The following is a 27893-nucleotide window of genomic DNA, read 5'->3' on the forward strand; positions in this document are numbered from 1 at the left end:
GGTGATAATGTTTACCTCCATACTGTGAAAGCTTTCCCTGCCAATTCCTGCAGCTCAAGCTGTTATTAAAAGCAAGAGACCAATGCCTGTGGGTTTTTTTTTCTTCTTCTGCTGCTGATTAGTTGGCAACCCTATTTGTCAGCCTCTTTGGGATATGGTCATTGTCCTGCAGTTCACACACAATGGTGCAGTCCTCTGAGAGTAATCAGGATTCTCAAGAGAGCAACCGTTCAGGTTCCAGGGCCATGCATAGGTGACCTTCACTGACCTTGAGGTAGGTTATTAAAGATATACTGGAAAGTGCTTTGTGCCTTGTTTAGCTGAACCCTTTTTAAACTGCAACCCGTACCCACTTCAAAAGAAGAGACTTCTTTTGCAGTGGAGAAATCTACTAAGCCGGGTGGACAAATGGTCTGAGTCAGTACAAGGAAGCGTCCTCATATAAGTAAACTGGGAGGTCTTGGTGACGTAATTCAGAAGCAGCAGCGTGAGGAACGCAACACGGAACATTTTAAGCTCTTCTCCTCGTCCCTTTTGGAGACTCTTAATCCACCCATATCTGACCAACCTCGAGGAGGATGAAAGGGAGCTGCGTAATGCTACAGCTGTCGAAAAGGTAAAAGTTCAGAAGTGCACGCACAGGCACAATGAAGATATCAGACCTCCACTTTGTAGAAATTTAAAGGAATATGGTTCTGAATCATGGCTTTGGAATGCGGCTCTGACTTAATAGCTGCAAGCGGGACAGATGACAAAATGGAAGGTTTGTGAGAGGGCATCGCACCGCAGGCCATCTGAAAAACAAGACAAGGCGATGTTGAGAATGGGAGGAAATTCTATGCCGGCTGCTTTCACTAGGGGAGGAGGTAAGCTCATGTAACACGCCAAGATAGGTTATGTTCCAGCTCCCAGTGGTTTCAAGGGGAGATTTATGGGTTTCAGCTGGAGCCTTGGCTATTCCCATCCAGAGCTTCACAGAGCTCGCACACAATGATCTGTCACTGCGAGGGCCAAGGCCAAGACCCACCCAGATGAGTCCAAGATTGCTGTGGATTAAGGCTTCATGAAAGGGTGAATGAGATAGGAGGGGAACTCGTAGCCGCCTCTCCAGCCTCATAAAAGAAAGAACAGGGAAGATGTTCCGATGGATTTCGGAGATGCAGAAAATAATGCCCAGCATATTTATTTTTAAAAACAAATGTATGAGCTTCGTGTTCAGTTTTTGTTGTTGTTGTTTAGTCGTGTCCGACTCTTCGTGACCCCATGGACCAGAGCACGCCAGGCACTCCTGTCTTCCACTGACTCCCACAATTTGGTCAGACTCATGTTTGTAGCTTCGAGAACACTGTCCAGCCATCTCGTCCTCTGTCGTTCCCTTCTTCTTGTGCCCTCAATCTTTCGTGTTCAGTTTTAGCTACACACAATACTATATCAGGCACCAGTATGGGTAGTGGTTGTTGTTGTTAGGTGATATCCAATTCTAGTGCTATTTAACTTGCTGAAGTTAATAGGCACCAGTAGCTAAGGTTCATTAATGTCAATGGTTCCATCCGCATTCTGCTTTTGAACTCCCCAGAGGCATCTGACTGGCCACTGTGGAAAACAGGGTGATGCATTGGATGGGCCTGATCCAGCAGGACTCTTCTTATGTGTTGTATGCAGAAGGTTCAGTCCCTGCTATCTCTAGGTGGACTTTAAAAGAGCCCTGCCTGAAGCCCTGGAAAGCTACTGCCAGCCAGTGCAAACAACACTGAATTAGGTGGGCCAGTTGTCTGACTCAGCACCATAAGGCAGGTTCATATACTGACTGTGGTTGCAGCTCTCTAAAAGAAACTATAAATGGTTGCCAGCCACAGCCAGTTGAACGCCATCCTGCTGGTTGCTGACTACTTCAATGATACCCCTTTGAGGGCATGACGTTCGAAGGAAATTGTCAAACTGTGGTGCAGATGTAGATATATGCATATTAGCAGGGGACCAGTGGTTAGATGTGGCCAACGGTCAAGGAGATAATTCTTTCCCTTTTAGAAGATGAACCATACAGTGTTTCCATCAGAATAGTTCTTTTCTTTGTACCATCTCATGGGGCAGTTTCCATCCTTTGTGGTTTTCCCATCTTGCAAATTCTACAGAAAAAGAAAGAAAAATAAAAAACCAAGACCCCAAAGCCTGTTTGCCACAGCCTTGAATCATGAGTCACAAGGGAACAGTATATCTCTGAATTAATACGGATTCTGGAGATAGGAAGCAGAGAGAGAGAGAGTTTGGTTGTCTATCTTTGTACCCAGCTTATTACTAAACAAACATTTAGCAACAAGGGTCTCACTTTCAAGTTAGGCTGCAGATTTGGGCCAAAGGGGACACAAGTCATGATCATCAGGGAAGTGTCCAAATATTACTCTGTTTTGGACATTTTTTAAAAAAAATCCAACTAAGATTTTCCTTCAGCTGACAAAGTGGCATTGAGTCCATGAATACTTTTGTGCAAAGAAAATAATTTTGTCCGTCTTTAAGGTAGCACAAGAACGTAAGCCTGCTGGATCAGATCAAAGGCTCATCTAGTCTAGGATCCTGTTCTCACAGTGACCAACCAGATGCCTATGGGATTCCCACAAGCACAGGAGCCAACTCCCAGGGGCCAAGGTCCCTTAGCCCCCCCCATTAAAATATTTGAGGGGGCTGCCCCCAAGATGATGGCCATTACCATTCATATGGCATGTGTGTGCCGTGTCTTTTGATTATGTGGGGCAAGGCTTACCTGCCCCCCATATTTTATTCAAGTTGACACCCCTGCACACAAGCAGAACCCTGAGCACAACAGTACTTTCCCCACTTGTGATTCCCAGCAAGAAGACTCTTTGATGTTTTAACCACAAGAAATGGAAGATGGGCTACCCCTCTTGAATTTTTTGGCTTGGCAATTGCCTCTGTGGTGAGCTGGCTTTGGAAGCGGGTTCAGATTCCATTTGGTTGCGCTTTTACCGGTTATCATTTGGCTTTGAGCAACCACCCTCAATTCAATAAGGACAGGAATTAAAAAATTAGGCCTCTGTATCTTGAATGTTTAATTATTATCTGAAATCACTCTGACTGATTGAGGTCACCTATGTGAGTGATTTTTTAAAAAATGACCCTCCTTCTTATGGTCCCCAGTAGGGATGGGTGAACATGTCAATTTTATTTTCTCTGTTCTCATTTCCTTAATCTTAAGTTTCATTCTTCACATTTCCACACTGGCTTCCTATCTATCTATCTATCTATCTATCTATCTATCTATCTACCTATCACCTTCATGGATTTTTTTCTGATGCAAGCCAAAACACTCATGCTTGTGAAATTTGCACTTCTCTGAATTTTGCAATGCAGTTCTCCAGTCAAGTAACGGGTACAAAAATGCATAGAACTAGTGTAAAGCATGCCTCTTAATGCATATATTGGTGGAAATAACCAATTTAAATGCATTATGTTCAGGAAAACTGCCTTGCGAAACTGTATACCGTATATTAGGCAAAATCCTCACTAAAATGCTGGTGAATTTTCATGGTGACTTTTTTAAAAAACAACAACAACCAAGATTGTTGCAGAAATCTGGAGAATTCAAATTCAAAGTGGGGAAAATATGAAATGGGAAGAAATAGAAATCTCCATATTCTCTCATCTCTAATATTAGCTCATCTGAAGGCATTACTTTCAGCCAGAAAAGAATGGATGGAAGAATAGATTTTGCACATCCAGAGCCCATTGTTGGCTTTAAAGATGGTGGTCAGGAACCCAGGGTCTCCTGTAATGGAGCAGAAAATGTATCACATTCTAAAGTCGCAATTATACCCACTCCTATGGCTGTATAGACTCCTCACTCCGAGTGGATCAAGTGCTTGCTATAGACATAAGGGGGTACTATGGGAACTAGCATGGTTTGGAGGAGATGTCAAGCAGATGTGAGTGAGGCCTGCATGCACAATTCCTTTACTTTTGTTTCCTGTTTAAGGGCATCCTCTGGAGATGCCCGTGGGTCTGGTCTGTATGCTCTGATTTTCCTATGGATCATCTCTCTTCAAAGAAGCCCCCATATATATTGTATATGATGGTGTTCATCACTATATTTGTCAGTGGTTTCACACTGGCTCTTTGAAGTATGTGATCCATGTAGTTCTGACTCTATAATGTGACAACGCCTTTTGGAAGATGGAACAATTTTGGTGCAAAAAAATGCCCCAAAGCCCAGCAAGTGATGTCATGAAAACCTTTCCTGGCCTATTTTGTCGCCCGCAGATGTTTTGAGAAGGAGTGTTGAGTTATTATTTGGACCTCCAATTGATTGATGGGCCTCCTGTTTTTGTTTTGTTTCACTGAGGTGAAATATGTTTACTGTGGCGTGATGTGGGTTAGGAACATTTTTCTTGTAATATTGCCTAGCTGGGTCACTGGGCACAACCGGCTTTTTATGTCAACCTCTATAATTAAAAAGCTGGGAGGGGGGTTCAAATGTTAATTATAAGGCCTATTTTGGGCCTTGTTTGAAAAGCTTCCTCTGTGATGCCAAATGTCACCATAGGGGTCTTTCCAAAAAAACCTGCTCTCTATTTTGAATCACGACGACGTCAGGAATTTGTGGCTGACCAGTTGGAGGAAGTGGTCAACTGTATCCGCCTTGCCATTGAATCATGGCCCTTGGATTCCATTGGCTGTGACCACTTGAAAACGTAGAAGTGCTGTACCCAAGCCAAATCGGGACAAAATATAGCACAAGAGTAGTTCACTTGGGACCTGTTTTCAACATGGCATCGGAGAATGAATGATGGGGATGGGCCAGTTGGTCAGGCTCTGATATTTATTATGGTTTATTCGATTTATTTGCTGCTTTCCTCTAAAGAAAAAAATATATATCAAAGGAAGGAAAGCCACACAAATACAATTCATACAAACACAACATTTAAAAGCAATATCAACACACTAAAAAGGACCGTCCACTAATAATTATTAAATATATATATATATATATATATTATATATATCTTCCCGCACTATGAAGGCACGGTTGCCAGCTAATACGAACACAAGAGTCACAACACTGTTAGCACATGTCTGGGTTTATTCTATTTTTATTTTGTTATATTCCACTTTTCCTCCAAGGAGCTCATGGTAGCGTACATTCCCCAGTTTTTATCCTCACAACACCCCTGTGAGGCAGGTTTGACTGAGAGGCAGTAAAGCGCACATGGTCACTGAGTGAGTTGTATCTGGCTGAGCGGGGAGCTGAACGCTGGTCTCCCATGTGCTCTTCTTAGAAACCAAAAACATGTCAATATCTGCACCAGGTGAGCCTTTCTGGGTAGAACATTCCACAAACAGGGGGAGCCACTGAAATGGCCCATTTTTTTCATTGTCATTCTGCAGGGGGGGTCTTCTAACAACCCTCAGAACCAAAGACAAACTACATTTCTCAGGATTCTTTGGAGGAAGCCATGACTGTTGACCGTCATGTTGACCATCTGCTTTAAACATATGGTGCAGATGGGGGTTGAAGCGGCTTCCTTTGTTTACTAAGGAGAACTTTCCACATCCATAATGCTGGTGTCAGGAGAATGGGGAATAAATACCTTCTGGATTACAGATGGAGAACTTGCAGCATCCCTAAATGGACCTAGTCCGACTGACCTCCATTAGTGGAAACTTTCAACTCCCGGCAAATCAAGACCAAGATTCCCAATCTGTCAACTTGAGTCTTGATACCTTGTTTCTGCTTCTGTAAGAAGGAAATCTGGATAAAGTTGTTTTTTAAACCTTAAACAGGCAGGCTTGGTCAAGGCATTGACCAGCCCACTGCAGTCCTACCTTACCAGGTCATAGTGGGTGGGGTTACACAGGAACCTGCAAAGACATCATAGCTCAAGGAACCTTTCCCTCTGCAACCATAAACAGTTTGGCACAAAGGGTAGTAAAGGAAAGGTCCAGTGGCTTCCAGTTCGAGTCCTAATAATAACAATCTGTTTTATCCAAGAGATCTTGGAGTTGCATACCCTCCGGCTGCAACAGAGGGAAAGAGTGGAAGTAGGGCTATTCCAATACCTCTGCTTGAGAGACCAGCTGCCATTTGCTCTTCTCCTAGCAGCAGCCATTCACATCAGGCTGCTTCAACTGTCTCCAGCTGGTGATTATAAAAATGTTTGAAGAACTGATACTTGTCTGTGTGCTTTGTCCACCATCCTCATCACTTTCCCTTTTTCTGCCATGCATTTTAGACTGTAGAACTGAGGGTTGGGACTGCCTTTTTTCATTACCAAACTGAAGGGCTGGATTTTTTATTTTTTAAAAAAAACTTTAACTAAAATGTTTGAAATGCTTTGAGTACTAACATCTCTTGCCATCTTTGGAGAACTTGGCCATTACATTCCAAAGAGCTAGAATGCTGGCCTTTGACTCTGTTTCTTCTTTACCAGAGTCTGCATGTTGCTCGCCAGGCGATTGCAGCTAGCTGTAAAAAGAGAGATTTCTGAAATTTTAACAGGTATTTTGTGGTTGCGCCTGGGCTGCTGCAACATTTCTCAAAGTCTCCAGCTCATACTTATTGCTAACCTTTTGCAGGTTTCTTTCATAGTATTGTTGTTGCAAGGTTTTCACTGAAAACCCTGGAGATGTGTATTTCATTTCCAAGGGAGAGTCTTGGCAATGGCCCGGCAAGGGCGGCTTGCAATCTGGGAGGATGGGGTAGGCCCTGCCTGAGGCAGACGTGGTGTTGGCTGAGTCCTTTGAAAGCAAGATTGAGACCCGTAAAACAGCCATGCATCATTCTGCTTCAGGACCACACAGTGCTATGAAGCTGGTTTCAGAAAATGGTGCCCTTTCTAGGGATGGAGGAAGTCTTTCATTCTGCTTGTGGCAGCAGATTTAACAAATTCAATGCTCTTAGTTGGATTATACATTTCTCTGGATTCCAGTGCACAAACAGCACTCACAAAAGTATGCAATTTACAGGAAAAGATGCAGATGAAATGCATATTTCATAAATAAGGGAAAATGCATAGAGAAGCGTTGAAACATAATTTTTTAGGTTATTCAAAATGTGTGTAAGGTGTATACGTAATGAAATGTGGACCTTTCATACATTCTCTCAAGAAAAGTGCATGGAAGAGGATGGAACAGACCTAGGATAACCACCAGTGGAGCTGAAGTGGAATAAAGTTAGGCTGTTCATTCCATTATTAGCTTTTCTTCATGTGTGCACACACAAATATATATACACACACACGTGTGTGTGCAATACTTATTTGGTGTTGAAGACTATATAATTGCTATTCTTCACTAGGGATGAAAGAGAAATTTGATTTAGTTTGCCTATCAAGTGGAAAGTATTTAATTTGCACTTTCTAAAACAATAAACAAACTGAGACATTGTTAATTAATTAACACACATATATTATTCAGTGGAGCATGAGACTCTTAATCTCAGGGTTGTGGATTTGTGCCCTCCGTTGGGCAAAGGATTCTTGCATTCCATGGGGTTGGGATAGATGACCCACATGGTCCCTTCCATTCTATGATCTTAAGGCATGGCCCCTCTACGATTCTATGATCTTAAGGCAATATACAGGATACACTAAAAACAGTACAAAAATAACAAACAAACAACAAATGAAATGGCCCCCACAGCAAAGACCTATTCATATAGCTGGGAAAACCCATGGAAACAAAAATGCCTCCAGCTATTTCTGGAAAGTGGAGATAGTGGGACACCACCCATCTCTCACAGGAAAGCAATTCCACAGAACCCGGACAGCCACAACGGGTGCCATGTGGCCGTGAAATTACCGTACTTTTCCGTGTATAAGCTTTTTTCTTTTTCTTTTTCTTAATTTGGAGTGGGCATGTTATACATGAAAAAAACCGGTAACTTTGAAATTCACACTTTTCCAAATGTTGCAATGTGGTTCTCCCCTAAGTGTGCAGAAATACATCTGCTTGGTCAAGTGTGGATATGTTAGTGAAAATAACATACAAAACACATTTATATCAGGGAAATGTAGGGGAAATTGCATGCAAAAATATGTGCATTGTCAGGAGAAAAAAATTGGTGGATTTTCCTGAAGACTCCCCTCCTCCAATAAATAAATATCAAACTGATCTGAATAACTAAATTTAAGATAGGAAGAATCAGAAATGAAGAGAAACTGAAATGGACATACCCGCCCATCCCTATTCTCTACCCACCGGATTGCACCCATAATACAGTGGTTTTTTAAATCTGTGTCTGTGGTGTATATTTGGACATCAGAATACCAAATACATTGTCTTCATGCATCTAGTATTTTTTTTTTTTAGCAATAGCAATAATAACAATAGGCCCCAGTGCCTTTTTATAACAAGGCCTCACGCTGAGCACAATTAAACCTACTGTTTCCAATCAGGTTTAATGCGAGGATAAAGTGAGCGCTCCTTGAGATTTGAGAGGAGGATAATTTGTCAGTAATAATAAGTGAAGACAAACAGGATGTACTCCAGTGAATGTAGCCTGATTAGAACCAAATGTGTTCTTAGGGATCATTGCTAAACTCCTTAAAACGAAGGGATTGGCCAAGCCTAGTAATGTGCATTCTTCATCTCTCCAACTCTCCCCACTTTTCAGGCCTGCTTTGCAGCCAATAAATGTAGAGGGTAGAAATTATGTGAGTAACTAGGTTGTGGGGTTGTCATCAACCCAGTCTGTGCTTTTTAATACATTTTCTCCAAATTCAGCTTTGTAACCTGCCTAGGGGAAAGCATTTTAACAAGAAACGAGGGGGAACTGCTGAATTTCCCTACCCCCACCCCATTTGCCAGCAAAAAGGCAGCACACAGTATTTTGTACATGTCTGGTCAGAATTTGGACCTGCGCCTAGGAAACCTGGGTTCAAATCACTCAGCTCTCTGCCACCGATTTGTTGTGTAACCTGCATATCCTCAATCTCGCCGTGTAAAATAGAAACATAGAACAAACAGTTGCAAAGCCCTCTGCAATGTTTGGAAAGGGCCTATTAGACGATTATAATAATTAAAAAAATAGTCATAGCCAATAATAGCAGGATAGCAAACCAGAGACTTGTTGGGTAAAGATTTTTCTTTCCTTCTTTTTATTTGGTTCAAAACGTTGCGGAAGTAGAGGTTGAAGCCCTGCATCCAGAAGGCTTTCTCCTTGGCTGAAGAAGAATTTCCATAACCCAACATAACAGCACAACTAACAGACTGGCAAAGCCACTAATTAACCAACCGCGTAGATGCAGACAGACTGCCTGTTTCCAAGCAAAATGCAGCTCTAATTCACCATTGCTCAGTCTGTGTAGGATAGCCCAGCAGAGGGTGTAAAACTGACTGGCTAAGGAAGAAGCAACTATAACATCGGAGGCATTGTAGACATAAAATATGCCTCATGGAGCTATGCTTGGGGTTTTAGACAGGCATCTGGTTGGCCACTGTGAGAGCAGGATGTTGGACTGGGTGGGCCATTGGCCTGATCCAGCTAAGCTCTCCTTACAGTCTAGCATTAGTGCTATCTTTATTATTATTATTATTTAGGGCTGTTTATTTCTTTTTTGTGTGATTTTCCAGGGGGCATTTCAAATCCCTTTTCTTAAAATTTCTTAAAATTCTGCTGATGAATTTTCTTTTCTTTCTCAGCTGCTTAGAGCAATATTCTGTTGAAGGGGGGGGGGAATATAAATATTCTCACAGTGCCATTTCTATGTGTGTCTACCCAGAACTAAGCCCAATTGAGCACTATAAATAAATGGCTGCCTTGGGTTGATCAAGTATCGGTTTATCTAAGTCTCAGTACCAGCTAGACTGACTGGCTCCGAATCTCTGGGGTTTTAGATAGAAATCTTTCCCCAGCCCTATCTCAACATGTCGGGGTTCAAACTGGTGACTTTCTGTATACAAAGGATGAGCTATGGACCTTCCTTAGAAGAACTTTAGAATGGCCTTAAGACAGTTTGCTAGTGCAAGCAAGTTGGATCCAAGGGCCGTAACCAAGGGTGTGATTTGGGGGGACTCCTGAAACACTATCTCTATCAGGTCATGTAGTGTCTTGCAAATCTCTGCTTTCACTGATGCTGAGAAAACTGTCCCATCTCAAGGAGAGGATCCACACTGAACCAGACTAAAAGGCCTATCTCAGCCAGGATCCTGTTGTCTAGATGCCTCTAGGACGTCCACAAACCAGACCTCAGGGAGTGCAGCAGGACTTGTGCCACTTCTGATTTCCAGTGACTGGAAGTCACATAACACATCGCAGCAGTAGCCACTGATCCACTGATAAGCAGTAGCCTTATCCTTCAAGAATGTGTCTACATGAAAATACTATTTCTCCTGTTCAATAGACTGGGCGTAAGAAGAAAGAATGAACGTTATGGTGAACCACTGCCTCCACCACCTGCCATTCTCAAGGTGGTCATTTGAGGGTCTTCTGAGACATGATTCCCTGGACTTCAGCCCTGAGATCCAGGTCTAACTGCACCACTGACTAATTTATCAACTAAAATCTGATGGATGGCTCCCTCTCTGTATCCCACCTATGGTGGAAACCTGGTGGCTTAGGCAGGAGTTAAAGCCACACCTAAACAGTGGAATACCTTGCTCCATGAAGTTTGCATGATCCCCTCCTTAACCATCTTCTATTAGTACAGTGGTACCTCGGGTTACAGACCCTTCAGGTTACAGACTCCGCTAACCCAGAAATAGTACCTCAGGTTAAGAACTTTGCTTCAGGATGAGAACAAAAATCATGCGGTGGTGGCAGGGCAGCAGTGGGAGGCCCCATTAGCTAAAGTGGTACCTCAGGTTAAGAACAGTTTCAGGTTAAGAATGGACCTCCAGAATGAATTAAGTTCTTAACCCGAGGTACCACTGTAACTATGCTGCTGCTGCTGCAGGCTTTTGCCTTGCTAGTTACAATGTTTTTTTATCAAATAATTTATCTGTTATGCCAGCCTCCACAGTAGGGATGAACCTAAGAGTTGACTTCTGCCCCATTTCCATTTTGTCCTGTTCCATGCAGTTATTTTGAGAGAATGCATGAAAAGTCTGCACTTAATTTGTGTGCATTTTATGTGCACTTTTTGATGTAAAAATAAACATTTTCTCAATGTTTTTCAGTATATTTTGTATGCATTTATTATGTAAAAAGTATGTATCTTTGTGTGTGCTGTTTGTACACAAGAATTGCGTTGCAAAAATCCAAAAAAGTGCTTAATTTGACTGAGAACTGCTTTATGATCTGCAAGCAAGTTTAGGAGCTTTAGATTGGATTCGTCAGCTGTGAAAAGCAGACCAAATGAATTCCTCTCTATCCTGCCTTGTTAATGTTGTCATTTTGTTGTAATTTTACCTGTTGTGGTGCATTTGCAGGATAAACATTCCTGAATGATTTTTTTTTTTTTTTAAGTTTGCCCAAGATAGGCAGAAAAACCAAACTATGAGCTGGGCAAAATGGGAGGAAGAGAAATATATGAGATCAAATACTCAGATTATCCCATCAAGACTGACAATGTTTCACAATAAAAATGTGATTGCTTGGGATGAATTGGTTTTTAAGTGTTTCATTTTGTTTTGCCATTTCTCAGAACATAAAGGAGAAATGACAGACACAACACAATGGAACGACTGCATAAAAGAAAATAATTTACGGGAAGTGGACAAGGAGCTATCAGACTGCTTCAGAAGGCTGTTCAGAATATGGGCATCAGAATCTGACAATGAAGTAACAGCACACTGTCTATGTAGAGAGATAATCAGCACTGGGATGAATAGGTACAATAAACAGAGGGGTTTTGGGGGGGCGGAGCACCGAAGCTCATGAAATCCACGTGTTTATCTGAGTGCGCATTCCTTGGCCATTTTATTTATTGGATTTCATTTCCAAAACCGCTTCCTATGAAAGATCTCAAAGTGATGTAAGAATAAAAACACCAACAAGAAAACTTATGCAAAAGAATTCTGTATTGCAAAACAATTGAAAACAACTTCATATATAAAGACAGTTAAAAGCTACACACACACACACACACACACACACACACACACAATTCCTTACCCAGTGCAATGGCAGACCGGTATAAAAATTTCCGCTTAAAGGCTTGTTGAAAAAGAAATGTCTTCGATAGGGTCCCCAAAAGACAAAAAAATACATTTCCAACTTCATATGGAACAGACATCCCAATTATCCTATTCTAGCAGCACCATCGAAATATATGGAAATTTGCTTTGGTAGTTAATTGAATCACGCACATGTAATTCAGGGAATCTGTACTAAACTGCTAAAAATCGTGCACCCCCAAAAGCTATCAAGCTGTTGACAGTTACACCTTATGTTTAAAAATACAAGCTGGTCTGTTCTAATATTTTCAGGGGGCAATCCTGCTAATTCCCACTGTGCAGGGCATAAGCCTCACTGAGTTCCATGGCACTTATGTGAGAATAACTTGAGTTCAGGTTTGCATCATGAACTTATGGAATGCTACTATTTCTTTACTTTCCAGGTCAGCAAAAGCAACAAAATCTGATTGTCAAATTTAAGCAAATCTTTTAGGAATTAATAGTATGCTTTAAAAAAGAGAAAACACCTCATATAAAATTGCAGCAACCACCATCTATGACATACACACTCCAAAATAAAACAACAATGTAATATTTGTGAGACCGAAATAACACGCCCCATAATTCCTCTAACAATCTCAGACAAACACCTGCACTTATTTTCTCTGTCTTTCTACGTCTTTCTTCTCTTTCAGCTGAATGCAACAATACCTTAATCTTACAGAACCCACAGTGCTCCCAGTGCTTCCCAGTTTAGCTTCCACCGGTCAATGATTTCCATTGCCATGTTGAAGATTAAGATGCTCCTTTTTCTTTGTCCTGACCAATGACATCTTTGCCACTGTTAATAAAATAAATACTAATTCATTCTCACCCTTGGATCATATGTTTTATCCAAATAGCCTTTTTTAAAAAAATCATAAAAAGCACCATCACAACCTTAATTCTTGCGATGCTTAAGAAATTCAATGTTCATTTTAAGCTTTACTTTTCAAAATATGTCCAGGGAAACAATTAGAAATGTTTTGCTTTCGGTACATCAAACCCAAGCAACTCTTGGGTGTGTATTTGTATTACAACATTTGATCATTTTAAAATAATAAACGTAAACTGAACATGGCAAAACAAAGCATGTCAGAATGCCTTTCTCCCCCCTCCCTTTCTTTAGAAAGTGTATGTTTTCACTGGGAAATTATCTGCTTGTAATAACCGTTTTATGGAAGGAGACAAACTCATGCTAACATTTTGTCCATAAAAAAAGGTTATATTGCTTGCGTCCTGATGGAAAAGGCAGATGATAAAAACAGCGAACAGCAATTATGGAGGGGGGTACAGCAGATCTTGCGAGAATGGAAAGATCTCTTTTAAATTGAGCAAAATACTGCCAATTAAAAAAAACAAAACACCCAAATGAATGAAGGCTTAAATGGCATTTGAACAAACATCCACACACTGGATTTCCACCTCTTTCTGCCTCTCAGACTAGGATTCTTAAGTGCCATACCATTTCCTAGTCATGCAGTGCATGTGGGTATTTTATTAGGAATAATAAACCCCCGTTTTCATACTTGGGTGCTGTCTTGGGGGCCCTAGGAGTTTGACCATCAGATGCATCAAACAGACAATGAAGGAACCAGGGAACTTTCTCAAGGGTTCAAAGGAGCAATTTGCTGTGTCTCATAAAGGTAATTGCCTCCCATTTTAACTGCAATCTGTTTTCTTAGTTGGAGAGGGTCCTACAGGCAAATGGCCCTTCTTCCAACCACCCCACTCTTTCTTTCTCCTCCTTCTACATGAACAAATATATATTAGCAGTGGCACTTCAGAATGCAGACTTCTAAAAGAGATTTGGAAAGAGTTCACATGCATAGAAGAAATTCATACCCTAAAGGGAAAACAATGAGCCCTATAGGGACTGAGGGTAAGTAAAATGATCCAAAGGAGCGGTGCGGGAAAGAATTGTTAACCAAGGAAGCTTTCTATTTAAAGATCTTGGGGACTTTGGGGGGCGTTATATATTGGAGGGTTGTTTGGATTTGAATGTATTTTGGGATAAAGTAAATACTCCGTTCTGGAGTTTCAGGTTTTCTGTGGTGCAAGAAAGGTGATGGTGAATAATGTGAATTAGTCTGTGGTAGGTCCAGCATATGAAAGGATTTTAGCCAGTGGGTATCGAATCCCTGGAGCTTCCTAAATTCTCTGCACATTTTTTTTTTTTAAAAAATCTGATAATTGTGCCTTCACCCCAAAGAGGGGTTTGATCCTGTTGAGATAAATGATCCAAATCTGCGAAAGTTGCCATCAAACAAACAGAAGCAAATCTGATTTACTATATATGCAACTTTTCTTGTCGACATGTATATCATGGGCAGCGTTACTATGTGCATTACAAGTTAAAATAAGCGAATCAAAATGATGGATCCGAATTAGATTCGGCTAGCATCAGCATCATGCAGGTTACTAGACTTTACAAAGGTGCAGAGCCACACGGTCCATTTACAGCACATTAGGCACACATTTAAAGCCCATGACTTTCCCCCAAAGAATCTTGAGAAATGTAGTTTTCTCCACACAGAGCTATAATTCCCGGCACCCATACAAACTGCAGTTCCCACGATTCTTTGAGGGAAGCCATGTGCTTTAAATTATGATGATGATGATGATTTTCATTTTCATTTACATCCTATCCTTAGTCGCAAAAGAGGTGGACGGCAAAGTGACTCACAATTTAAAAACAAAAAGAAAACACTGTGAAACAGTTAAAGGTATCTAAAGAACATTTATGGTTCAAAACACCTAAAAAGCAGTTTTACCAAATGCCTTGGTAAAGCAGTTTTACCAAATGCCTTGGTAAACAGGAATCCTTTCAGATTGTTCCTGAAAGTGAATAATAATGGACACAGGCACACCTTACTAGGGAGAGCTTTTCGCAAGTGGGGAACCACCACTGAAAAGGCCCTGTTGTGGGTCAACACCAGCCAGGCAGCCCCCGATGGTGGCATCACCTGCCTGCTGATGATTGGTAAATGTGCTTTAAATGACTCTGCCCTTTCATGAGCAATAAAAAAACTTGGGTCTCTGCCCCAAGAAGCTTGCCTGCTAAATTTAGAGAGAACGGGAAAAGAACACAGGATTAGCCAAGGAAAGGAATTGGTTGCATAGTCTGGCCACTGTTGTCAAAACCAATGTTTTTGGCAAATATCCTCCCACTCTCCCCTATAACTAGGCCTTTGTAAACATTAGCTGAATTCTCTTGTACTGTATTAACTGCCTGTAATACTATTCTATTTGTTCCTGCCATTTTTAATTTGCTTTGATTTGCTATTTTTCACGACTGTTTTAGTAGGCTGCCATGGAAAATGTAAGTGGAAAGGTTGGGTAAATTTTAACTAACTAAATATTAAGAGAACAGATACAATTTAAATTTAAATGGTGGGCAGTGCAGTTTGCCATTCTCAGGCTTAGTTGTGGCTGGGGGATTTTGGCTGTTATTTATTTAAAGCATTTTAATGCCACTTTTCCAAGAAGCTAAAAAAGGAAGAAGAAGAAAGTTCAGAACACATGCGCACACACTGAAACTGGGAAGTCAAATCAAATAATAGAAATAGAATAGGCGTCATTTAGAAATTCACAAAAGCTGCCTGACAAAAATACATAAAGCACAACCTGCTAGACCAAAGGTTGTTCACTATTGGTCCGCATTTTCTGGAGGTAATTAAATATATTCTTCAGCCTGGAGGCCACCACTATAAAGGACCTGCTTCTGCTGTCTAGAGCTCTAACCTCACACTGATGGGCTGCAACCAGACTCTGATTCATAGGGTATGGCCGGCGGAGGAGTTTTTTGGGGGGGAGAGCTTTATCTTCTGTGGATTTCAGGCTTTGAGTAGGTTAGAGAGAAAGGTGACAATTTGTTCTGGGAGAAAAATCCAATCTTAAGGGGACACTTAGGGAGAAGCAGCAGGACTAGTTTAGGAGAGAGACAAGTCTGTCAGTACTGATTTTTCTCAGTTTGTCATTTTCCCAAGCTTAAGTGCAAATCTTCACATTTCCAGATCAGTTTACACTTATAAAAAGTCCACATGAAAATTCATCAGCACTTGAGCACACCTTTCTCCTAATGTACACGTTTTCCTATGTAATTTCCCCTAATAGACTCATTTTTTGCCAGCCAACTTTCCCTAATATAACAGGTAGCATCCCGCTCAATGGAGACCCATTGAATTCAATGCACTAATGCCACTACCGAACCTCAGGAGGGGGGGGTTGCGGGCTCACGACCCCGCCCACACTCCCGCGGGGCTGGCGCCAGCCTCGCGGGAATGCAGGGATTCCCTTAATTTGCATCCCCCGCAGCGCCAGCCAATCGGCTGGCGGCAGGGGCGGGCCGTCCAGAGGCCACTTAAGGTCGGGGCAGCCCTGGGCTCGCCCCTTTTCTCCTTTGCAGCAGAAGCGGACTAAGTAGGACTAATGCGGGATACAACCCAATGCATTACTGCATGGCATTTTCAACAACACATGCCTTTTTATTTATGCTTTACCCTGGCATATGCATTTTTAGACACATCACTTGGTGGCAGAACTGCATTGCAAAATTCAGAAAAGTGCCACTTCCAAAGGATGGCTGTTTTTCACTTCGCGTATTAGTTCAGAGCCTGCGAATTAGGTGGGCTCACCTTTAAATGCAAACTGAAACACATTCCAACACCCTCATCCCTAGTGTGAGATCATCAGGCAGTTAAGAGTGGCAAAAGTGGATGAGTAAAACCTCCTGGGGGGGGGGGAGGCATCAGGAGATGAGGTCAAAGAGATAAGGGGTGGGTGCTGCCTCTGATTCATAAATCAATAGCCTTTTAGAACCAGATCTAAATAATGAATTGTTCTGTCTGTTGATTCCCCCACTCCCCGCTTTTAAAGAAATATAAACTTGCAAGTTACAATGCTAGTGGGTCTCTCTCTTTCTGTATCTCTTTCTCTCTCACACACAAAAACACACAGTGTCTGCTAGGAAATCCTCCTTGGCAGTCCCCAGCTCACATTTGTTAGGCTGCCCAGCCTAACTGCCAAGCATAAAGGCATCATCCATTAAAAAGCTGGCTGGATTTTTGGAATGGTTCCTCCAGATAGCTTTGACACCCATCTCTGACTTGTTAACTCCCCCACACAAGGGGGAGGGAGAGAGTGGGGAGGATAGTAAGAGGTGACAAGCTTCTTTGCCCAGCACATTTCAAGGGTAAATCACAGTGGGAGACAACAGGGTCAGCTCGGATCTGCAATTCCAGTGGTTCAGTCCTTCCCTAAAAACAACAACAACAACAACAACAACAACAACAACAACAACAACAACCCAAAAAGGGCATTGTGAACCACATCAGATCGCCAGTGGCCAAACCATCTCCAAGGCCCAGATCTCTATATGAGGTTAGAACAGCAGTGCTAATCTCCTATCCAGTGTTTATAGAGCCTTCTCATCACTGGGAGGGAATGGAAGGCAGCCAAGTTGCAAGAAAACATTCATTATTTCATATATATATATATATATATATATATATATATATGCACACTACTGTCAACAGTGACATTCAAACTCTCGGCATAACCCATCGTTAGAAATCTATGAACCAATCTGATAATCCTGGCACAAGGTCAGTTCACACCCTGCAACCCCAAAGCATCTGAGTTCAGCACTGTGGAAATCCAAAAATTATATGTCAGAGAAGGTCGAATTCTATGCTGAAATTTCTGCAAACCAGAAAATAGCATGTATGAAAAGTTGGCTCATTTCAAATCATGTTACTCTTATTTCTCTCTCTCTCTCTCTCTCTCTCTCTCTCTCTCATATTCTGAACTGTATCAGTGGTGAAAGCAGGCAGCTACAGTGTGCTGGCAAAATATTGAGAGCGCTTGCTGCATCATTTCACCCAATTTCAGTGCTGAGTACCAGAAAAAGCAGCAAGAGAGTTCTAACCATTTCACCGCCGAATCAGAAGTGTATGTTTTTGCAGAAAGGTCCATTGCTTTTGCAAGAAACATCAGGCACCTGCCATAATCCCATGTGTTTTGACTTTTACATTTCCCTAAAGATGCCCAGGATGCAATGGATCTCCAAGAAAAATGCATTTCACATTTGCAGGGAAGCCACTGTGAAGACCCCTGTGCATGCGTATGATCTTCTGAGCTGGGACTCAGTTGGTACCACAGAGACAGCACCATCGCTTGAGGAAGGGATGTAAGTGCAATGTTAGAGCATATGCTCTGCCTGGCAAAGGGCCCAGTTTCAATCCCCAGAAGAAAGCGCTGGGAAGATTGACCAAAAGTCTTACTCAAGTGGAGAACCTGTGACCCTCCAGATGTTGTAGACTTCACCTCCCATCATCCCCTCCCATTGACTATGCTGGCTGTCAACGATGTGGAGTTGGAGTCCCAACAATATCTGGAGGGTTCTTCATCTCTGTTGCAAATCGATATGCCAACGTTGCATGGTTGATTGTGGAGAAATGAGAGAAGATGTGACTGAATGTAACCCAGAAGCAGCGGTGCTTGATGCCCAAGTGTTATCCATACATTAGCTGTACTAAAAAGGAACTGCTGTCTTCATTAGCATGGACCATACTCATATCATCCCTGGTCATTGGTCATGCTGGCTGGGGCTGCTATATACCACCCTAGATTTACATAGCGCTGACCTTCCTACCACTTTGCCTCTCCCCCTCTTCCTCCTGGGAAGCGACAGTGACCCACCTGCCAGGAAGCTATTGTAGTGATTTTGTCACTCCTAGTAAGCTGCTTCTGACTGGTGTGTGTGTACACACATACACCTTCACTTTAGAGAATTATCCCCAGTGTCACACTAAGGTAAGAATTAGCATGACAACTATATAAACTGTGTGTGGGGAGCTTTTGGGCATCCAGATGCTGTTGAATTTCCTTCCTTCCAGTTGAAGTCAATGGGAGCTTTCTTCCCACCTGGAGCCAATGAGTTTTCCTTCCATTGCAAACAGCGGGCATGTGGGGATTTGAATCGGATCATAGCAGAGACAAGGATTAAAGCTCATCTTCCCCAAGTCACAGTTCCAGTCTGTTTATCAATCAACACTGCAAGGGCAAAGCTTACTTCTAATTTTGTTATCGGATGACTTTTTATTTTTATTTTTTAAGTGATTTGAAAGTTTTGCTTCTTATGGTGTGCACACATAGTGCTTTTGTGTCACTGTCACTTGGGGGAAAAGGGGTCTTGAAACATTGCAAAAACTGTTCAACAGAAACCAAAGTGAGTTTAGTATATCACTCGCAAACATTCCTCCCCCTTTCAAACTGCCTCCATTTTTCTGAAAAAGTTATTGTCACCAGTAGAAATGGTGAGAGGTGCTTTTTATTAAGGAATAACGCTCTTAAGACTATTTTGTTACTGCTTAGGGGTGTGTTTTTTAACTTACCATAACTCAAACTTTAATGAAATGATAGTAGATATATTTTTCTTATATGCAATTAGATGCATTCTACCATGATGTCTTTTGATCCCATGTTGAGTTGCGGAACTTTTATTTTTATGTGGTGCATTTCATTATTATCTTTTGCCGTGATATACATCTTGATCTTTTAGATGCCCCAGTTTTCTTTGCTACACACATTGAGTGGCGTCAAGACAGTTGGCAGTATCCACTCAATGTAACCCCAAACATATTTGTGTAAAATTAGTACACAGGATTTGTTAGAAAGTATATACACTTTGTTTATAGAAAGTATATACAACGAGTATTGGATTTGGTGACTTAAAATTGCAGTTTTTCAAAAATGTTTGCATGAAATGGAGAAAAGTAACTCAGTTTAAAGGGATTTTGCTATGTTTTTAACTGCTTCAAACAACCTTTCTTTTCTGGTCTCTTTATCATTTTTAAAAGTTGGCAAATCTGCCTATATTCCTAGACAGTGAGCTCTTTGTCATAGTGGCTTCCTGGTGTTCCGATGAGCAAATTAAAAATAAACAAAGTTTTGCCTTCAGTTTGGAGAAACGATAAAAGAGACAAGATTTGTTTCTACTGGCAATACAAAAGGTTTTGGACAACCTTTACTCAACATCTGAGAAGTGAAAGGAAATTCAGAATCGTGCCCTCTAAAACCAAACCACTGACACGGATTTCGCTTGTGGGGCCAGAATTTATCTCAAGAGGAAATCTGTCTTACATTTATCTGCATAAATTGAAACTTGCACCATTTCATCCTGCGCTATGGGATTGCTAGCCCCATATCAAGCTTTAACCAATTTCTCAATGAGCGATTATGGCCGATTGTGGGGATGGTCAAATATATCAATTTCAGTTTCTAAAATTCTAATCATAAAATCAGTCACCCCCTTTTCTGCACCAGATAGCAATTTAAAAATTGTGCAGAGCTTTTGTGTGTGTGTGCATTTATACTAATGCATGCACTTTGGATGTGACTTCGCCCAATATTTACCATTTCCCCAGGGAATTTTGCGAATAGAATGCATTTTTATACATTATGGTTAAGCTGGAGAAGTGCCTTGCAAAACCTGAGGATGTGCAGCTTTCAAAAGACAGCTAGTGTTGCAGTCTGCATTCTGATTTGGGAAATGCAAATGAGGGAGGTTCCTATCAAAATGCAAACCAATCAAATGCACCCCCCATCCCCGTGCTAGTGACTGTGGAACTAAATAGTGACAAGAATTCGGAATTTATTAGCATTGACGCGAGCTTGTGTACATGGTCTGGAAGCAAACAGATTAAAATGAATTCCACCTAGCTGTTATTCTTGAGTGTAATTTGGTTTCTGGTTTCTTAAAATTGGTCTGAGATGCTAACAATACAATGTCTACAAATCCACATGAAAATACATTGTAAGTGACATAATTCTGTCTTGTTCTCTCTTTGTGCGAGGAAATACTCCAGTCTAAATTTCTGGAGCAGCAAGGAAATTATGAAATGCTGTGTAAATGTTTTAGGAGCATGGATTGCTTTAGGTTCATGGAAAATTGCTCCGGTCTTTTATGAAGTACAGTTTCTTTTAATTTTACTGCCTTTCAGGCCAGGGAGGTGGGGAGGGAAAGGCCCGTCTCTCCTACTGACATGTCCGGCCGTCAGATTTGCAATCTGTTTGTTTCAGAGTTTCTGTGCAATTCTGCCTTCCAAGCCAGCCTCAGGAAAACGAGTAGCCTTTATGCATTTGTTGTGTTTCCTTAAATGATTGTTTAGTCGGGAGATGTTGCCAACTTCCTGATGGGTTATTTCTGAAGCTGTGCTAGAGAGACATGCTTCCTTTTTTTTACTTAAGGAAAGGGAGACGGGCAGACGAGAAGCAACCGGCTTGGGAGAGAGGTGGACTCTTCAATCTGTAGGTACCGGATCTTTCTCTTTCAATGCCTTGCCCATCTTCCCACCCCTCCTCCACTTTCCCAAGACTGAAATGCACACACTTTCTCAGGAATCATATAAGACCTTCCAGTTTCAGTGTGTTTGGAACCCTTCTGGAGAAACCTCAGTAATCTATCACCCTATTAAGAAAACTTGTTGGGTAAATACCGGTTGCTGTTGAAAGTTACTTCAGAGGTCTGCATGCCCTTTATTCACTGTAACTTTTGTTTTTATAACATATTTTGCCCTACATGCTTCAGATTTTCTTTTCAAAAGCTGCTAGCTCTTTTTCCTCGCTGCAGATTTATTGCAAGCCGATTAGAGGTTTCATTAACAGATATAGCATTCCATCTTATGCATCTCTCCACTGAATGCGTACATCTCTACATCTGTCAGTCAGTTTTTAATTTGTCTCGCTCCCGGAAGATTTTGGGCAGGCAACAATATTTTTTAAAAACCACACATTCAGAATCTGGGGAGGTTTATACAAAGAAAAAGCAGCTTTTAAAAAGTTCACATGGCTCACACTATTTAACTTGGTTTTATTTTACTCTTTCAATGCAATTGTTCTATCCGTATTTTCTTCTTGCGAGCAGGATTGTAGACATTTGTACATTAGTATTTTGTCAAAATGTAGCTTGCTGCATTAAATCCTTAGGATTTCAATTTTATTTCTGCGTTATAAATATGTTTACCTTAATCCCAATAACACTGGATAAATAGAAAGGCAGGCAGGCACCAGCTTTAACAATAGATTTTAAAAGACAGCACTAGCGATATGATAAAAATCTATAGGACAGTATGTCTTGTTTGCAGATGGTTGAAATGAGCAGGGAAACAACTAGTTTCACCCTCTGTATGAAGTACAGAAAGAAAGATTTTGCTTAATGGAGCTGGAGGGCGGGGTGACCTCTGCGTGTGTTACTATTTTGTGAAGAGTCATAGGAATTATTTCAGAATCTGTTGACAGGTAACATATATGCAGGGAGTGGGATGTGCAGACTATATGTGCTGACATAATGAAATCTCAAATCCTGGAAAGTTTTCCAAAGTACATACAACAGAGCCACAGCCCCCAAATTCACAGATTATTATTTTTTAAGCCATGCTCCAGAACATCAATGGCCCCACATCAAAGTCAATGAGTTGTTCTTTAAATATAAATGAAACCAATGACACTTGGTAATGATGACTAGCTTGCAGTGCAAGCCTACTCAGAAGCAAGCCCCATTGAGCTCGACAGGACTTGCACACAGGTAAATGTATTATACCTGGGATTTCAGCACAATAAACTTTCTTTGAATCGAGGCCACTGTGGTTATGCGAGTTCAAATTCAGGCAAAGGGAGAATTTCTTTGTGTGCGGAGGCTTCCACAACTGGAGTGGAAGGGGGAGATAGATCTGTGAGCACATCAGAGCAGGTTTAGAGTCCACGTGTCTTAATAAGACTAAGATCTGAGTCATGGCACCAAAAAGAAAAGAAAAGAGACTATGGAGACACATTTATGATACTCATGTCGAAGCAGAGATAGCTACAACAAATAGGAAGGTTTTTTTTTTTTAAAAAAAAACACACCCACAATTTTGATAAACATTACAAAATTCAAAGATTTTGACAAACAAAAGCAAAGTTTTCTGAGTGCAAACCATGTATCACTTTTATAAAATGTTACTTGCATATTCAGGAAGGATTCTGGCAACAATTCAGTTTTCCCAGTCACAAGCAACAGATTTCCATGGAAAATTCATTTAGCAATCTGGAATTTGTCCAGATCAGGATGTGTGCCCATCATTTTCTGTTTTTGGAATTACTCTGGTTAGTGTTAGTCCACGAATGACAACCCAATACATCTATTGCCACTCCAAGTTACACTATCATCCCACTGTGTGCGTACTCCTCAAGCTACACAAACCCTTAGCCCTTCTCATTAAGTGTGTATTTCACTTGCAGTTGCATTGCCTCATTGATTACGTAGTCTTTAAATGTTTTGTTCTGTGGATGAAATGGAACAGGTGTTAATCTGGAGAACAAATGTTCACAGTTTTAAAAGAGTTCCCAGTTTTAAAAAAATACACTGTGCATAATTGACAAAAAAGGGTTAACCTATTGTCTGGGTGCTTGTACGTGCTGCTTTGAAAGTGCTTAAATACTTCCCAAATGAATGGGCATGAATTTTCAGATCAAAACTGAAAACCGCAGAATTCAACTTGAATTTTGGTGTTGCTGAAATTCGGGAGCCACCCTCTTTCAAGTACTGGCGTGCAGCAAAGAAATCCAAATATTTTTCAAGCCTCCACCTCAGCATTTTGTTATTCTTCCAGATAAACTTTTGCTTTGTAAATCTGTTTTAAAGGATTTAAAGTCTGGGTAAAGATCTTTATCAGGAGGAAGCCTGCTGAGCTGGTTAGGAAAGGAGTTCCATCTTTATCCATTAGGGGGCATTGCTACTTCTGCAGATCAAACCAGGGGAGGAAAAAACCTTCAAGATTCCGAGAACCTGACAATTTAAAGCAGATTCGACCTCATCATCTCTATTTAGCTGCTCAGAACACTAATTTGGTGTAAAACCATCGTTTAACAGTTAAAAGGAGCCGTTCTTGTTGCTATTTGTGGCTTCAAGCGTTAAAATCTTGGTGCATCAAAGGTTGTTCAGACTTCCAGTATGGAGAGAGGAAAACTGGCTATTTGCAAACCATAATTAATTAGTCTAGTAGGGCGCAATTCAAGGTTTTTGCTTGTTCCTTTCTTTTTGACTGATCCACATTTTCCTCCGGTGATTCATTTACTACAGCATTTATCCCGTATTAAAAGGTTAAGGTGTTTAATGATTAGATTTCTAGGGGAAGTGGGAAGCACTGGCTCTCAGGGATGAAGTTAATGGGGCAACATCAGTTTGTTCAAGGAGCGTATTGTGGACCAATGAATGGCAAACACTGTTATTCCAAATTCTTACTAATGAAATATTTAATTTTTATTTTTGTAAAAATTTCTACCACATCCGTCTAGTGTCAATGCATCACTCAGGTCAGGTGACAGCATTTTAAAATCACAGTATATTAAATATACATTACAATACAAAGAATAAAACAAGGTAAAATTCACAAAATATAAAGTACACAACTTTTAAAAAAAGAAATCTATTCAAAAGCAACAATGACAGAGATCACGATAAAAATAACCTCCTTTTTTAAACCTTAGCAGGCAAAAGCCTACTAGAATAAAATGCCAGCAAATGCCAGCTAGAGAGGCTACAATCTTATACCCACTTACCTTGGAGTAGGTGTTATTGAATTCAATGGGACACCCTTCTGAATAGATTTCTGGAAAGAGCCAGTCTGGTGTAGTGGTTAGAGCGTAGAACCAGTACCCAAGAGACTTAGGGTTAAAAATTTTACTGAGTGATTTTGAAAACTAGTTTCTCATCCTAACCTACCTCACAGGGTTGTTGTGAGGATAGATTAAAGAGGGGGATAACCTTGTTTGCCACCTGGAGACCGCATATATTTGATAATAAAATGAAAACGAATATTTTATTGCAAATTGTCCACTTGTTAGGGTTTCAGTCTTGTTTTAAATGTATTTGTTGCTGTGCTTTTACCTTTTTTTTTTACCTGTTATGTAAATCACCTTGAGATGGTGGCTGAGGAGATGAATAAATTGATGACGATTATGATGATAAACGACTTTGAACATATTTTAAAGAGGAAGGGTGGTCATTTTGGTCATCCTTTATATATCAACCTAATTCTCTTGGCCATTGTATGTGCACCTTCCACAGAGGTGAGCAAGGTAGTTTAGAAACTGGAAATAAAATCCAAGAAAGAAAAAAGAAATTTCTGCCCCCCTCTGAGCTTTCAGTCCTTGACGTAATCTCGGCTGTGGAGATGTTTTAAATTGCTGATAGGTTACTGAGTTTATCCTGGGCTTTTTGACTGTTTTGGAGCTGATTTTTTAGATCTTTACAAAGCATGGCTGTTTTAGAGCTGTGGTAACAGGGCGCCCCAGATCCTGCAGGACTCTAGAACCCATCAGTCCCAGGCAAGATGGACAATGTTCAGGGATGCTGGCTTACTCTTCTTTTAGTGCATTTCAATGGTATTTGCATTGGTCATTTTTATTACTGAGAGCCAATGTGCTGTAGTGGTTAGAGGGTTGAATTAGGACCTGAGAGACAGGGTTCAGATCCCCACTTGGACATCAAGCTCATCAGGTGACCTGGGGCCAGTCACTGCCTTTCAGCCGATGCTTCCTTACAGGGTTGTTGTAAGGATTAAATGGGGGGGGGGAGATAGAGAACCCTGTATGCCACCTTGAGCTCCTTGGAGGAAAAAGTACAGTCAAAAATTAATACTGCATAGGACTTTGTCAAGAATGTTTTCTGAAAAAAAGAGTTTGTAAATTTATTAGGCTTGAATTTAACAACCAAAGCACCAGGCACACCACTCATTGCTCAGGGAAGCAATGTAAGTGTCAAACAGCTAGACTTCCCATCTCTAATGGAAGCTTAACACAGTTTGTAAAACAACCAAAATTTGGGGTTGTGTCCAGTGTTAGCCCTGCTCAAGAGTAGACCCGCCAAAATCAATGCTCTTGACTAACAGGTTCATTAATTCAAATGAGTTTACTCTGAACGGTATTTAGACTGATGCAACCCATAGGAATTTCATTCGATTCCCCATCAATATTACATCAGGTAAAAAGAATATTGAACGTATTACTGGAGGAAAACAGGGATCATTACTCACTTATTAAATCAGTTCAGCACTGCAACAATAGATTGATCAGTTGTGTGATCCTAGACATGTCTACTCAGAAGTAAGCCTCATTAAGTTCCACGGCATTTCTTCCCAGAGGAAGGGAGTGTAGGATTGCAGCCCAAGTATATCACCCCAGACTGTAAATAATTCTTCTAAATATGTTCAACATTTTTCCCTTAGGGGAAATGTTTAAACTTGCAGCAGCCCCATAAACCCTAAGCATGTTCACTCGGAAGCTAGTTCCCTTGAAATAAAAGCGACTTGGACTCATGTAAATATTGCACAATCATAACAGAGCATATTAAAATGAAAGAAACATAAAATTTGCTACGTGTAATGGTAATAAAAGAGATCTTTCTACCCCCATGCCAGATTAGCAAACATATACCTATGAATGTGAAATGTATTCATTTTGTGTTTTGTTCTTTCTGAAGCAGGCAGAGTTAAGTCTTGTGGGCTGCATAACTAAATTCCCAGAGTGATTTTCATAGGTATGATATAATTTCTTTTCATATGCACATATTTGCTGCATTAACTTTTTAATTTTTTTTGTTGTTTTTTTAAAGTCCAGATTTCTTCTTTGGTTGGCATTAGATTGCTTAAATCAGCAACAAATGAGATTGCCAGATAAAACTTGTTCAGATTCACATCTTAACAAGCAGTTAATTATTCTCTGGCTAATTCAGCTTCACAACTTGATCTTTAACTGATACATTGTCTTCTCTCCACTAATCACGACATATTCCTCTTCATTCACCACAGATTTCCCTTCCTATTTCCTGACAGGTTTGGGATCGCTGGTGTCAGCAGGGGGAATAACAAGTCAAATGAGCGGCAGAAACACCAACAGACTTACACAGTGTTGCTATATGACCCCGACTACAAACAACAACTTAAATATTTAAAAGGAACAAATTTAGCCTAGTGTTTTACCCAAGGTGTATATTGCTGAGCTCTGCCACAAAATGTCAAATCTTGTGGCATTTTCAGTTGCGGGATTATTATTCGTAGACCTGTAAAGATTTCTAACTCATGTTGTTTCAAAGGTCGCAGCCAACTTAAATCAAATTCTTGCTGTCTTTTATTTATCCTAGAGCCATTCTGCGGAATGGAGAGTTTCTGTTCATGATTGACGTCTTAGGGGCAAATTAGCCCTAACGCAAAATCTCGTATTTGCACCGAGGCAGCAGGGTTTTTTTAAAATAAAAAACCCCCGCACATGAGATGCAAAGATTTATCTGCTTATATTATTTATATCTTCTTGTTTGCCCAAAGACCTCAGGGTGGGTTACAGCAATTAAACATTGTCATAATCAAATATTAAATCGGGTAAAAGCCACCACCAACTGACTGTATTCTGTGTCATGTGTGTTTTCCTTTAGATGAGCTCTCAATATATAACTTTCCCTCTTCATTCATGGACTTACGTTATTTTCTCAAAAGTATGGTTATTATATATATATCTATATATACCAGTTAGTTTTTCCAATGCAGTTTCTGAAGTGTCTTGAGTTCATACCCCACCCCCACCCATTCAGCGAAAACTAATTTTGGAAGAAACTCTTCGGCAAGTCAAATAATAGGCTTGTCTGTGAGTTGGCACATTCTGTTTTGTTTGGTTAAGGTGGAGGAGATTTACGAGAAGCAACTGGCACTTCTGACTTCTGCTTTTGACCATCCCTTATTAAATAAGGGAGA

At 40.8% G+C, this 27893-nt stretch overlaps 1 long non-coding RNA gene across 3 annotated transcripts; it reads left to right on the plus strand.

The window, feature by feature from the left end:
* The first annotated feature begins 459 nt into the window (after nucleotides 1-459).
* Nucleotides 460-27389, plus strand: LOC309346517. 3 transcript variants are annotated; one of them, XR_014158659.1, is made up of 4 exons: nucleotides 460-616; nucleotides 21358-21421; nucleotides 26630-26686; nucleotides 26958-27389. It is a non-coding gene; the product is annotated as an uncharacterized lncRNA (long non-coding RNA). The 3 variants fall into 3 exon arrangements; XR_014158660.1 differs by having other exon boundaries at nucleotides 21358-21417; XR_014158658.1 differs by lacking the exon at nucleotides 21358-21421 and having other exon boundaries at nucleotides 460-866.
* The last annotated feature ends 504 nt before the right edge of the window (nucleotides 27390-27893 follow it).

This window comes from Podarcis erhardii (genome assembly GCF_964252035.2).
Source record: "Podarcis erhardii genome assembly, chromosome: 7".
Classification (NCBI taxonomy): Eukaryota; Metazoa; Chordata; class Lepidosauria; order Squamata; family Lacertidae; genus Podarcis; species Podarcis erhardii.